Consider the following 15534-nt stretch of genomic DNA (forward strand, 5'->3'; position numbering starts at 1 on the left):
AGAGGTTAGTTCTGTGGTCATTACCCACTTTCCAGTGACCCCCCTGCCAAGTCTATGTAAGAAGGCTGCAGTGAGCAGTGGAGGAGGGAATCCCTCAGTAAGAGCTGTGCTGGGCTGTGGTGCATTTGTACTATGTCAATTAACAGGAACTATTTCCAAAAAATCCCCTCGCTTTATGGTCCCTGTATTTGAAATTGAAAGGTACCAGATGAGAGAAGCTGATTTGGGTTTCTGTTTTCTCCCCTTTTCTATCCATCTGACCTTTCTTACTACCTGTACCTGCTAGTGTTGGTTCAGCCCCAGATGCAGAAGCCACAGGTGTGTATAAACCATATGCAGTCAGATAGGCCCTCCACATCTATAGAGTAAACAGATAGTGGATTAAAATGTTTGGAAAAAATGCATCTGAGTACATCTGTGATAATATATATAGATGTTTTCTCATCTTTAAGAACATGCACATACATGCACATCATAGTTGTTTACAAAGCATTTACAATGTAATTAAGTCATTAAAGAATGTATATATATAATACAAATATGTAAAGTCATGTTTTATTAAAGGACTTTAGTAGCCTAGATTTTGGTATCTGAAAGTTAAGATGTGGAGATGGGTGGGCTCTGAAACCAATTCTCCAGCCCCAACAGATGACTATGTCCATAAAGAAGGGACAATCCCTCACAAATTGAGGATTCTAGCAAAGTAGGGGCAAGTAGTGCCAAGAGTGTGGTTGGAGTAAAGGGAATAACTTAACAACTCCTCCAGAGTTGAGAGAATAGGCCAATATGGAACTTGGAGATTTCTGTGATCGGCAAGACAGTCCACAAGGGTGTAGTACCCTTGGGAAGAAGATGGGAGCAAGTACCACCCGTTCTACCTATGAGGGTGGATAACAGCTCTGTTTCACAATCTTGCATAGGAGTCGGAAGCCATGGGGTTAAGCCTTTCAGGTGACTATCAAGGGAAGACTGTTCCATCAGGAAAAGGGGAAGGAGGCACAGGACTGCCAGGGGAAACAATGGCAGACACACTCTCCCTTCAGTAGAATAGCGGGGTAAAAGTTCATCATCCCTTCAAACCACATTTAGATTCCCATTCATAGATACCACTGGCAGCAGATTGGGCTAGGTTGGGATGCTATCAAAGATGTACCCCAAATGTTATCAGCAACTAGAGACTCATCCTCCCCCCAGGGGACCAGAGATGATGTGGGTGAGGCAGAGGGAGGGATAGCATCCCATACTCAGACCTAGCAATGGATGGTCTAGTTGTAGAGGTCTCTGAGAATCCTGACCGGCCTGTGCCACAGGAGAGGTTTTCAATAACTCAAGGACTGGATTTTTAAACCTGGGCAGAACAAATTCTTTCTAAAATAAGTTTTTAACAAACCACGCCCCAAAGATTCTCTGCCATAACTAAGCAGAGTGATTAGCGCCATATAAAACCACATTGCGCCACAGCCTGCACCGCTTTCAGACCTTGCCATGAAGTGAATACTTTACATGGAGATGAATTTATATGTGCATATATTCACACATATACACAGTTATATAAAGAGAAGTGATTTAAAAGTTTGCGATCCCAGAATAAGTTTTAGCAAGTGTATAGCACGTGCGCCAACTATCTCATCCCGCACCCTCCTTCACACAAGGCAAACATCACTAATCACCCTACTCGTTCACACAGACCCAAGACTCAAACGTTCAGTTCTTTTCCACCCAGCGCTCTTGGGAGCCTGTTGATCAATCTAATTCAAGATGCCAGAACACAGTTAAGGAGTAAAAAGTCTCATTTCAAGCTATTGAACTTGGTCTCAGGAAAACAATGCCTTGCATTTGCTCTGGGTCCATTTATTCTCACTGGGAGCAGAATTCTAGTCCACTTTATCAGAAGTTGTCTGATTCATCAGGCCCAGGCATTGTGAAGCTGACTAATTAAGACCGAGGAAAACAATACTGACAGCAAAAGGTAGGATTCTACCAGGGGGGGGGAAATCAACACATAGGAACAATCTCGACTTTCTAAACACTGAGCTGGTTTTAGCCCTTGATATTCATTTTGCTTACCCCTGTTAAGAGCACCTTTAGAAAGGCATAACAGATATTCCCATCTTAGAGATCCCCCAATATGTGCACAAGAAGAGGGGCTTCACAGTCACTGGACACAGTGATCAACTGTGGATGAAGGGAATGATTGCCATTTGTCTTTAAGGAAATAACCCAATGCATGAAGATTAAAATTACATATGTGTGTGTATATATATATATATTTATATATATACACATGTACAGAGACAGACAGACAGACAGATAACTAGATATGGAACTTTATTGTAAAGGTTTAATGCTCAAAAGTCAGTAAAAAGAGTCATAGTTTGGGAAATTATTTCTTTGTTACAGCTAATAGCCTGGTGTAGTAAAAAGAAAAAAGTCTCATTTTTCATATCATATTCTTGAAAGAGAGCAATGATCATACTGCTTTTTCTTCCCAAGTAAGACCGTTTTCCAGTTTGTCTCATTCAGAACTCTTTCGTTTGCATCTACGCAGTTTCAGTTAGGGAAGAAAACTGGTGTCTTCAGCTCATTGTTGGACTTTTTAATAGAAGAATGGCTGATTGTTTTGTTATAATCCCTTATTCTTTGGGAGGTAGTGAGACAAGATACTGGATTTTCAAATGAACACATATACAAAACCAAGTTGATCTCTTATGGTGATAAATCCCCTCTAAAACTGCAGCTCTACAAATTTAAATATAATAATGGCTTTGACTAAATCTGTACATGGTGAAATCTGCCCGTGGAGACCACCCCCATAGTTCAATGAAGGAAAAAATAGAAAAGGGCCTTTTAGGCAGGTGGTCTGTGTTCACATTCATGGTGGTTCATATTCAATTATTCACTAGGAGGATTCATGGTAATCGAGTGTTAGCTCTATTCTTTTTCCTTCTGAAGGATTGTCACCATTCTTTCTTCCTCTACCCTCTGCTGATTCTCGGGCGCTTCCATAGGAGCTGAGCCTCCCTGCAAAAGGCCAAATAACACAACGCCATAAGCTTAGCTGAGCTCTGGCCAACACAAATGCCCTGCCCCTCTCTAGTGTTAGCCCAGTGACAGGAAACACCCAAAGACAAGGGACGAAAGATGCAGAAAGAAAAACGACTATGCAAATGGAGGCAGCCTGGGTGTAATTCATGCTTCCTTCTCATCTCTTGGCTGCTTGATGAAGCCTGTTTTGAAGGCATCAGCATCCAAATGTATTTTATACATATTTAGCATTAATGTATGAAAAAATATCAAAACTGAGAAAATCTTTTTCAGAGCAAAGAAAACAAAATAACCCTTCTCAGTCCAGCCACTACTTGCTTGTCTGTGCTTTCTTCCCACAGTTCTGCATAGACACACATGCACACATACACACACACACTCACACATACATACACACTCACACATACACACACATACACCTACAGTAGAAATTATTGAGGATAGTTTCATCCTACTCTTTTACATTAAACATTTGATGACACTCTATAATCATTGACTAGATGACAGTATTAGGATTTGAGAAGCTTTCTCGCACATCTGGACCACTGCCTGTTTGTAAGCCAAGTTTTGTTAAAACACAGCCATGGCCATACATTTTTGTGATGCTTTAGGCTGCTTTTGTGTGACAACAGAGCTTTCAGTCATGACAACCCTGTAGGCTGCAAAGCCTAAAATAGTTATCGCCTGACCCTAGTTATTCACCAACGTCTAGCTTACATTTCATTATGTGTATACTTTGCGACATTTTAAATCATGATCTTCCCCCCTCCCCCCCGAATATTTAGGAGACCTACTCTTGAGTTCTTGCTAGTACCACAAAGAATTTCAGAGTTGTTGTTTTTGTTTGTTTGTTTGTTTTTTAATTTTAAAGGATATTTTGATCTGGGGAGATGGTTTAGTGGGTAAGAACACTTGCTGTGCAAACACCAACATCCGAATTCAGGTCCTTAGCACCCATATAAAATACCAGGCAGGGTCAGTCACCTGTGCCTGTAGCTCCATTGCTGGTGTGTGTGTGTGTGTGTGTGTGTGTGTGTGTGTGTGTGTGTGTATGTGTGTGTGTGTGTGTGTGTGTGTGTGTGTAGCAGGGTGTGGAGACCCCTGGATCATGAAATTTTGCCCACTGGGCACAAGCCTAGCCAAAAACTTGGCTAGTTCCAAGTTCAGCAGGAAAGCCTGTCTCAGGGAATAAGGCAGAAAGTAATGAATTGGATGCCTGGCATCCTTCTCTAGCCTCCGAGTGCACTTGTGCACATGCAAGAGAACATATAGGCATGCACAAACACACATGCACCTAAATATGTCATAGACATATGTCTACATATCACAAGCACAAGATTTTCGTGATCTAAATCTATACAGAACCAAATTCCTGAAGGCTTTAGAGTCTGTTAGAGCTAAGTAAAACCCTGAACAAAACAGTTCTCTCATAGAGTGTTTCTCCCTAATGATATAGGTCACTTACCTTGTAGGCACAGAGCAAGAATGGACTTGTATTGACGAGTTTCCAATTCAACGAACATAAAATGAATGTTGACCACCTGGAACCAAATTCCTAATCTTTAGCGCCTTAGCACAAAGGGAATTGAGCTGGCTCACTTTTTGAGTCAGGGAAGACTTCAAGATGGCAGCAAAGAGTAATGAAACAACCAGAGGGCCCCACAAAGCACGGGGGTGGACATTGTGTGTCGAGGTCACAGCTATCAATGACCTTGCTCAACAGAAAGTCCACCAAACAAAGGTAGGGGTTGGAAAAGAGAAGACCATCTTGAAGAATGTTTGTCTTCTCCTCATCTGGGCTCTTTTGTGGCTTTTAGTGACAGTCACTCTGAATACACCTACCTCGAGACTCAATTGCCTTCATGTCAGTATGGCAGTGTGAGCTCTCAACTCTGACTTCCTGAATTAGCTCTGGGTGGTATACCACCTCTGGGTCTCGAAGAAGTAACTGCCAACTCTCTCATCTGAAAAATGGGTCAAATAAAAGTTTCTGTTTGTGGGATTCTTTCATCATAAATACAATGAAGTTCATTCTATTTGCTTCCCTGACTGTGTCCTCCAGTCATCTGTGGGTTTTCTCCTGCCTTTCAAAGAGATTACTAGGAAAAAAAAAATGGCTTGGTGGCTTTCAGTAGAAAAACGTGCTCATTGTTTTTCTCCTGTGGAAGTCACATGTGCTGCTCAGAATCACCTTTCAGTTCCAGGTGGGGCAACCCTGACTCTGCAATACGTTGGGGTGTCAGTATTGCTTTGCAACATGTTGGGGTGTCGGTATTGCTGTTTTGCTTCTGTCCTAAGAGGCAAAGTGCTGGTACCTGGAGGGGTCGCACGGAAGTAATCCTTCCTAACTCCGTTGATATTTAGCCAAGTGTGTTCCACTAAAAGAAATTGCCTCTGTAGTCTGAAAAATATTTCTTGGACAGATAATATTTTAGACTCATATAATTTAATATAATTTGTTAGTATACGTTATAAATACATATATATTAAACAACACTATTTTATGTTTTCCAGAAAATATGTATTTCTGTAAATGTGCCATAGAGATAGTACTTTAAACACCATCTTTGCTGAGACACTGCTTTTCTAGATATTTTTATGCTGAATTATAATAGAGCTGTGTCTTGAAACATCATTTATTGGGAGAAAGGTCATAGATAGAGACCTCAAGAACAAGAGACACCTCAAGCTAAAATGTAAGTCTGTGCACCAAATACCAGCTTTCCTTAAGACGCCACATGAGAATGCTTAGCAGTCATGGGTGCTGAAGCAAGCAGGTCACTAAGGTAGATGGCAGCATGGGGCAAGGGGATGAGTGTCCCTCAAGCCTGGCCATTGCTGGGGAAGGGGGCACGACAGGAAGCTAAGCTGCTTCTTTTCAGCATTGCAAGGTAGATTTAAGGGAGGGGAGGTGAGTTCCAACATCCCAGGAACAGTTGTGTTTATTCTCAGCATGAATGGTTGGGAGAGAATGGCACGCAGCAGAGGAACACTGGCTCTGCCCTCTTCCTTCTGAGCTTAGCAGCTTCCTTCTGGGGGTGATATTGCCCTTCCCCAAGTAGACCAGAGCCGACATAGGCCACTCACAGGACCAATGGCAGCTTCTCTCTGACCGTTCATGCTCCACTTAATGCCAGATACACGGACAATATATCTTGTACACAGAGGACAAGGTAGGCTCCACCCTTAGAAGTAAAGAGCAGACAGTCTGGACTTCAGCTTGCTCTTTGGTGACCTACAGGATAGACCTCCCACCACCTTCTCACCTGCTTGAATGTTGAGTGCCATGAGAACCAATGGATGGGGAGAGAGAAGGGTTCAAAACATGCCTTCTGCTATTGATTACCACGATATCATAATATTCATCTTACTATCTAATAGGGTCACAGGACTCAAACTTTAAAAAACAATATTCCAACTTAGATTCCCTCCATTTCACAGCTAGAAAAACACCGTGTCACAGAAATCCAGTTTACTTGTCCCAGCTCACACAAGGAGCACCAGCACGGGTGAGCCAGCACAGGTCCCTCTGCCCCCACAACCAGAATCTGCGTGTTCCTTCACTTTCAAGCATTAGATCACCAGCATCCCAAACAGAGGAACCCCAAGATACCTCCCTGCCACCTGACTAAACTTCTATTCATGCCCAGAATAACACATGGAAAACGGGCCCTTTACGGAAGTGATTTTCCAGCTCGAATGCTGAGGCTTTCCAGTACCTCCTGAAGCTCTGATGACCACGTGCTGGGACTCTGGCTCGAGAAGTGAAGGGCAGTAGACAGGAGGCCAGCTCTGCGACTCTGTAATTGCTCAAGCACTCGCTGCTTGGTAAGAAGCCATGCTGACAGCAGAGATCCTTCCTGTGATGACTAAATGCCCCATCACACAAATCTACTTAGACCACATCCTTCTGGGGGTGCGACCACCAGTTGCTTTAAACTGCCAGCCTTGTGTAGATCGTTGCCAGAAGGGTGAAATATGAAGTTTACCTAGACTTTCCTTTGCCGGAGCATTTCTTGTAAATCATTAGTTACGGGGAGTTGCTATCCATAACTCATGCAGTTCCTACATGGCTTCAGGTGCTGAAAGAATTCTCTGTACTTGTCCAACAAAAATGTACCATCTTTTCCAAGAATATAATTACCAGGTATTTCTTCTTAAGTCTCAGCTAAGATATTTGTGTGGAGAAAACTCAGGCCCAAGGACACTCAATTAGCTGGGAACAGCAAGTGTGGTTTTTAATGTAAGAGCCACAAGTCTTTAGGGATGCTTATGAGCAGGGATAATAAATACCTCAACTAGTATTCAGACTTGCAAGCTGGGAGAAGAGGGAATAGGCGGGCAAAGCACAGAGCATCCCTCATGTTCCAAACCATGCATTAAATGCTTTCTATGGCAGCTTAATTCTCCTGACAACCCCTATGGGTAAGTTTTATCATTTTCATTCTATAGATGAATAGCTTAGGGCTCACGATCTCATGCCACAAACCAGTAGAAAGCCACAATCCATAGTGAAAATAATTTACTTACCCCAAAGCCCAGTGAGATCACCACGTAGAAAGTCCTACAGCCCCAAATGGCTTATTCCTGGCTTTTGTGGGTGGCTTTTTTAGAGGCAGGATCGTTAAGGATCCCCATTATCAGGACCGCCCCTGAATATCATGGAAGAAAGCTGCTATATGCAGCAAGCATTTTCATCTTGGCCACCAACAAAGATCAAGCACATGGAAGCTGAACCCCCCTGAGGTAGGAGAAAGAGCAAGGTTCTCTTCTGCCCTGGGCGATCTACCCAGAGTAGGCGCCAATATGGACAGACAATTAGTATGAATAGATTTGATCAAAACACCAAGAAAACACCAAATCTGATTGATGCTGAAAGCGCAACCAAGTGGGAACACACAAAGGAGTGGGGGAGAGGGCTGGCCGTATGAAGCCAGCCCCGCTTAGAAATTCTAATCCCCATAAGCTGCTCTTTTCACGGCGTGGTTTTTAATATTTATTGGCAAGGGCCTTTTAATCCTGATGAAAATAACATGTCCCGAGGAAAAGAAGTGTTGTAGCTAGACTGAATGAACGTGGCCTTGGCATTTAGAATGTTCCGTGGGGATCAGTAGAAAGACAGTGGGGCCTGGAAGAGGGTAAAGGTGACCTCGAAATGAATATTGGCAGAAGACAGGAAATATTACTGCCAGTAGGAAGTTGAATTCAAGATGGAGTAGAGGTTGGCTAATTCTGCCTGAGTTACTTCCTGAGAGAAAGGCCCAAACTTCTGACAGGAGAGAAGTTAATACATCGTAAAGGTGAGGAAGAACCCAGTCAGAGTTCATCTGCCAGTGTTTGAACCCCAGATCTGTTCTCTCCAAGACACTTTTTCCATAAAAACGGGATGAATGATAAATGCAAACCTTCTTGTTTTGATAATAGTTGAGCAAACGAGAGTAAATCGCTAAGTATGAATGCTGGAACAGACGAAGTGTTAAATAATCAGGGGATTTATTATTGCCACTCTAAATCTTTTTTATGCATGGTTTTCCTTAATGTTACTGAATTTTTTCCTAGAAAGTTAGCATGTCAGATATGAATCAAACAAGAAATTGGGAGGACCTCTTGGCAAAAATCATATAAAATTAATGGTAAATCTCTGATACAACTTAGATTTGAACCTGATTGTAGTTAGGAGGGAGGATGAGACTTCTTCCCTTGCCCTGAGGGACAGAGGCAGATTAGGTATTCAGACAATATTTGCATTGGCAAGCAAGAGCATTAGTGCCATCGTGTAGGGTATAATCAGTGCTACCTAACCTGTGTAGAACTAGAAAGACAAGATGATCCACCAGCATCAATTCCCTGCTGCTGCTGGTGCTGCTGCTGCCGCCGCCACTGCTGCTGCCACCACCACGCTGCTTCTGTTGCAACTCTGCTGTTTTCATCGATTTGTAACCACCCACGACATTTCTCTACTTGTCTCCCCTTCACTAAGAAAGACCCAGCAATGCAAGTTTCCTTTCCGTCTTTGCGTGAATGTGCACAGTGATCCTGACTCTCCCTGTGGTTTTATTCGGCTCATGACTGGGGAACTCAGTTTCCTCTCTCCAAGGAATAGGTTGAACTTAAGAGTATCCATGACCAGAAAGAGAACAGTATCCCAACTTCTATGTGAAGGTCAAGTGTGACCTTTATTAAATTATAGTTTAATGAAGCATTAAACTATAATTTAATGAATTTATAATTCAGTGTTCAAGGCAATACGAATTTAAATGGTGGTGTGTCTTCTTCCTAACTTCTCTCTTTGTGTCCCCGCTTCACTGGTGTCTTAACCACATGCTGACTACTGAGAATTCAACATCAAGGCTGTAGCAGCTATTAGGTAGAAATACAAGTGATGGCTCAGTTGATAATGTAATTGCTATGCAGGCATGAGGAACTGGGTTCAGGTCCCTTGCACATATGTAAAAGCTGAACATGCTAGCATACCCTGGTAACTCCAGCTCTGGAATTGGTGATGGATGGCTACTTAGACCTTGTTGGCCAGCTAGCCTAGTCGAAACAGTGAGCTCGAGGTTCAGATAGATCCCATCTCAAAAATTTAAGTTGGAAAATGGTAGAGGAAGACAAAGACACGTGGGGTCTACCTCTGGGTTCCACACATACACACACATGCATAAGCACACACACATGTGTGTGCACAATACACAATGAAGAAAATACTATTTTTTTCTTTTAAATTGAGCTCTGCATACCCTTCCAAGTCTTGATAAAATGCTATATGGCCTCTGTAGTTACTATTCTTTCAAGATTATTTTTTTATGTGTAAATATGTCTTTTGTGTATATGTGTGCATATGTGTTCAGATGCCCACAGTGGCCTGAAGAGGGTATTGGGAGCTGGAAGAACAGGTGTGTGTGAACGTTCCCCATTCCCATGTGGGTACTTGGAACTGAACCTGGGTCCTCTGCAAGAGCAGCAAGTGCCCTTAGCTGCTGAGCTGTTGCTCCAGCCTCAGGAGTTATGTTCTTAAGCATACCCAGTTGAAGAGCTCAGAATAGGGTTTGCTTTCTGACATTTATGTTACTCTCAGCCTCTAATCATGGGTATTTTCCTAAGCAATTGTTCCCTCTTTTTAGTCTTTCTCCCATTTACTTCATTCCCCATGCTTTTACCACATAGGATGATTTAAAACATAAATCCAACAATGTCACTGCCTATGTAGACATTTTTTCAAAGGCTCCTCTTATCTAGTGCTAGAATTTTTCTAGATTCAGTGAGACTGTAGGACAAGCATGATGATCTTTATGCCGATGATGGTAAATGTAAACCATTATCTTCATGTGAACAAAGATAAATGTATTAGAGTATGGTCCATAACTTGGATATTAAAGGCAAACGTAGGATCCCTACTTGGGATTACTGGCTCTTGACCATGGGAAGACACACAAGCACAACCCAAAGACGTTAGAATGGAGAAGTAATGAGGCACTATCTTAAAAGATGAGAACAAACCTCATGAACACTCTGGAATCAGTCTAATATTGCCTTCCTTATCACACTTCCCTACCTCCCATGTCATGTGTGGTTCATGTGCATCAGTCCTCTTAGCTGGTTCTACTCTTTCAGCTCTATCCTGGAAGAACACTCCTTAGCTATGCACTTTAAAAAGATGGGGGATGAAGGTTCTTTCCCAATATTTCCTTTTTTCCACCAAGAGAAATCAACCTGATTGTCTCCCAGGGGGCCTCCAAATGGTTAATTTAACAAAACCATGAGTTTGTTCATCAAAAAAGCAGAGGCTAGCCTTAGCCAGCTGCTCAAATGAAGCACTTGATATTCTATCTCGTTAGGCAACATGGAATGTGGGACACAGGAGCTGCCCCATGCACATAAGGTGGATTGAATGAGAATAGGGCTCACAGGCTCATACATCCTGGTCTCCTGCTGGTAGAACTGTTTGGGAAGGATTAGGAGGTGTGGCCTCGTCAGAGGATGTGATGCTGGGGGTGAGGTTTGAGGGTTCAAAGCCCACACCATTCTCAGCTAGCTCTCTCTGCCTTGTTCTTGTAGAGCAAGATGTAAGCTTGCAGCGACTGCTTCGGCACCATGTCTGCCTATCTCCTGTCGTGCTCCCAACCGACCATAACAGTCATAACTCTCTGAACCCACAAGGCCCAAATAAGCTCATCACTAAGTTACCTTGGTCAGGGTGTCTTATCACAGCAATAGAAATGTAACTGAGACACCAGATTTGTGAATGACTTGCTAGCTTGTCAACTAGATAATCTCAAACTACTTACATATCTCATACTTCAATTTGATTGTCTATAAAAATGGAGATTATAACAGAATAATAATTCTGTAGAACAAGCCAGAGAGTTTAAATGTGCTTAATACTTTGAAAAGAGACCCCTAAGCAAGCAGAAGCTGCTGGCATTTTTTTTTTACCAGTCTTAGCTACTAGGAAAGAGTTAGCTCAGGGCACCCAGTGTTCTGATGAGAAAGATCCTGATCCCCAGACATTTATGCATGACCTTACAAAGTTCACTTTTTTCGATCTTTCTTTCTTTCTTTCTTTCTTTCTTTCTTTCTTTCTTCCTTCCTTCCTTCCTTCCTTCCTTCCTTCCTTCCTTTCTTTCTTTCTTTCTTTCTTTCTTTCTTTCTTTCTTTCTCCTTTTCCAGAGGGTCAGAGCATTTTGAAGAACCTGTATACATCTTCACCTTCCATTTACCTCTTGGGCATATAGGTTACAAACAAGACTGAAGGAAAATACATTTATTTAATGTGGAGAAATATTTAATGAAGGAAAAGTTAAATACTGAGTAACTGAGATTAAAATTTTTAAAAATGAGAATTATTTCTGTGTATGTGTGTTTTGCATGCATGTATGTATGTATACCACATTCATGTCTGGTACCCATGAAGGTTCAAAAAGGTGGTCAGATTTCTTGGGACTGTAGTTACAGATGTTTTTGAGCCTCTGTGAATGCTGGGAATGATACCTAGGCCCTCTGCAAGGCCAGGAAAAGTTCTTTACCATTGACCCATTGTTCCAGTTCTGACATTATAATATTTAACTGACATAAACTTCACATAGTGGATCATAACCTTCAGGGTAGAGGATATACATAGAAGAAAAGAAAAGAACAAAACCAATATTTGTTGCGAAGTAATAAGGCCAGCTTTCAACCTACAATTCCCCATAGCAGTATTACATAAAGGGAATAATTGTCATTCAGGGAAATAATAAAACCCCGAAGAGCTAATATAGGTTCACACAGGTGTTAAACCCCTTGTCATCCTGCAAATTAAAACATATTGGCATTTCCTTCTGTGGAAATTCAAAAGGAAAAAGGCTTTATTTTGGTTAATTTTAATTAATTTTGAATTAATCAAATACCTGCTCACTGGGAAACAGACCCCTCAAATCCCCCTCCTCTGCAAACTGGACGGAACTTCTAAGTTGAGCATGGCTCTCTGCTGATTGGAGGAGGCCATCAGCAATGGACGAGGGTCCAAGGGCAGAGGTCAAGAAGGGATTTGGGGTCCTGGTAGAGCTACTGAGGCTGAATACATGGAGATACACCATCTGCAAGACAACAGATGGCAATGTGTCCATCCTCACACAGGGGTCCCTAAGAGGCCACTTGGCTCTCTGTTCTCACATTGGCATTCCCCCATAGTGCACCAGATCCAGCTCCAGCCTGAGAGTGTTAAGAGGGACTTGAACAAAGTCAAGGGCATTGCCATAATTCCTCTTGGGCACAATTTCTTAATCCACTGTGAATGAGCCAAAAATGGAAAGAGAAACAACTCTCCAGCTTCTAGACCCACAGGAGCCCAACCCACTGGAACACAAACCAACTAACTGGTCATGTTCTAGCTGGGATTTGGTGACTCAGAGGAAAGGTTGAGAGGTCTTAAATATTGCCCACAGAGTCTGGTGTGTGGATGGATAATTACTCTGCTTATTCATCCTTGGGCTTTCTTCCCAGAGACTTTGCCAATGCCATGGTTTGCTATTGTCTTTTAATTTAGCGGCTGGCAACAGAAGCTCCTGTGTTGTGATAATGAGAAATCAGTGTCTTTCTCCCACAGGAAGGGACTGTTCACACTCCCCTTAGCCAGTTCTTCTCCACTGGAAACAGGGTGCACTAGGCTTCTTCCTGCCTTGGAAGAGCAGCTCACCTGGAGGCAGCTGGGCCTTTGTTCCTCTCCCAGCTCTGCCACCTGCCTGCTGTATGAACCTCAATGTGATCTATTTAACCTCTCTGCAGCTTCCTATCACACAGGGCTGCTGGAGAGATTCATTACAGATAAATAAACTAATTATGGAAAGATGCCCAGCAATCATGGAATCTTAATAAGTTATACTTTTCCCGTGTTTAGAACTGGGTATTTTCACCATGGGTATTAGTAATTGTGCCTTGTTAATAGCTAATAGTTAAATTCATGGAGTAGCCATTAGTGATAATCAGAGATATAATGCGACATTCTGGAAGGACTGATATCTTTGTTAGAGAAAAGACATAATCTGAGAATAGGGAAATATACCCTAAAATGCCCATTTGTTTTGTGTACACTGAATAGCCAGGTTAAGGTGGTGTCTGTCTGAGCTCTGGCTTTCAGGTTCAGCTTCCTGGAGGAGATGATATGAAATGAAGAATTAGCATCTTGGAATGAATAATTTCCTTGTTTGTGATATGTATTGTTCAGAGGAAAATAATGTTTATGAATGATAAGGGGAATGTATTTTAGGAAAGACGTGGACAAAATTTTTAAATCATGATGAATACATTTATATATATTTAAAAATGTTAAAGGAAACTGGAAAGTACACACCTTTAATCCCAGGACTTTAATGCCCAGGAAGCAGAGGCAGGCAGATCTCCGTGAGTTTGAGGCCAGTCTGGCCTACAAGAGCTGGTTCCAGGACAGGCTCCATAGTCGCAGAGAAACCCTGCCTAGAAAAACAACAACAACAACAAAAGTTAACTGAAGTCTCTTCTATTATTTGAAGAAAAACAAAAGGTGTAAAGTGCATTGTTTTTGAAATTGTGAGGTAATATGAAAGGTGATGTGTGGATATGGGGCATGTGGGAAATTCAGAAAGTTTGGCTGGAAGTACCAGGGTCTATTTCCTGATATCCTGCGGATGGAAAGAAGCTCTCCTGTGAACTCAGGGAACTTCTTTTTTTTCCTCTTTCTTTGCCAGTCTCCTCTATTTCTTAAGGGATAATTATGGCTCTCCTTAAGGAGTTGAAGATGAATATCCATAAAGCCTTAAAAAACACTAGCTGGCATGTGTTGATGTGAACTTAGAAAGAGAAAGAAAACACAGATGTAAGGTTGGTTTGGGGTCTGTCTCTGAGGGAAGCAGAGTGGCATTGAATGCTGCAGCAGGTCTTTGGTAAGTAGGTGAGCCACTGCCCATCTACGCTAATGAAAATTAATAGGTCAACAGACTTTACTGTGGTTCCTGTGAAGAGAACTGCAGTAAGTCTTTCCCAGCTCCACTTTCTAAGCCCCTGTGAGTTACTTAAGGTCACAAATACATTACCATATGACTGAGAAACCACACACTTGGAGAGCTGGAAGCATACCCCTGCCAAAGTACAAAGAACTGAGGAAATAACGACACAGTGGTCTCTCTTTGGGGACACATAAGTACTCATCAACGGGGATGACTTTATTGGGAGCCTTTGCGCGTCTGCTCTAGTGACGTTCTAGGCTCCCCGGAGCCTCCCAGGGGCATATGAGACAATTAACTCAACCCTGCGCCTTTTTATCTTTTCATTCTGTCTACGACCATTTTATTCCTTTAGCTCCAAATGTTCACCATTTTCAATTTAGCAACTCACAATTTGTTTATGAAGCTACTTAGCTCCACCCAGAGATAGATGCATTTTTGTTTTCATCCACATTGCTTTCTAACTAATGTCGCCTAGCTGGTGGTTTAGAATTTAAAAAATTTTTAAAATTGAACAACACATATCAGGTGAAAAGGAGCTATGGTATACTCAGAAATCTGTCATCAAATATCTCATGAAAATATTTCCCAAGCTTTCATTTCCAAGTCACCTTTCTTGAGCCCAAAATATTTGGCCCCACCCAGGATGCCCAAGTACATATGGAATTGTGTGCGTTGATGTTTGTGGGTACATGTGAACACACATGTATCATCTGAATGTGGAGGTCAGAGGTCATCCTTGGATGTCATTCCCCAAGGGCTGTTTGTTTTTATCTGTTTGTTTTGGTTTCGTTTTGAGACAGAGTCTATTCCTGGCCTGATACAGTCACCAAACAGCCTAGGCTGTCTGACTAGTGAACCCTCAGGGTCTACATGTCTCTGCTTCCCCAGTACTAGGATTACGAGATGGACCACCATACCTGGATTTTGGGGGGTTTTGAGGATCAAACTCAGGGCATCATGTTTGTAATAGCCTCAATGATGGGCCCTTTTAAAAAATGATAATCCTAAAATTTGTTTCCTAAAAGGC

At 42.2% G+C, this 15534-nt stretch overlaps 1 protein-coding gene across 1 annotated transcript in view; it reads right to left on the reverse strand.

Moving 5' to 3' along the window:
* Focad (focadhesin) overlaps positions 1–15534 on the reverse strand; it is a 1203139-nt gene that overhangs the window by 909069 nt on the left and 278536 nt on the right. The gene's annotated exons all lie outside the window — the stretch shown is intronic.

The sequence above is a fragment of the Alexandromys fortis genome, unplaced genomic scaffold (genome assembly GCF_014885135.2).
Source record: "Alexandromys fortis isolate MF-2015 unplaced genomic scaffold, M_Fortis_MF-2015_v1.1 scaffold_64, whole genome shotgun sequence".
Lineage (NCBI taxonomy): Eukaryota > Metazoa > Chordata > Mammalia > Rodentia > Cricetidae > Alexandromys > Alexandromys fortis.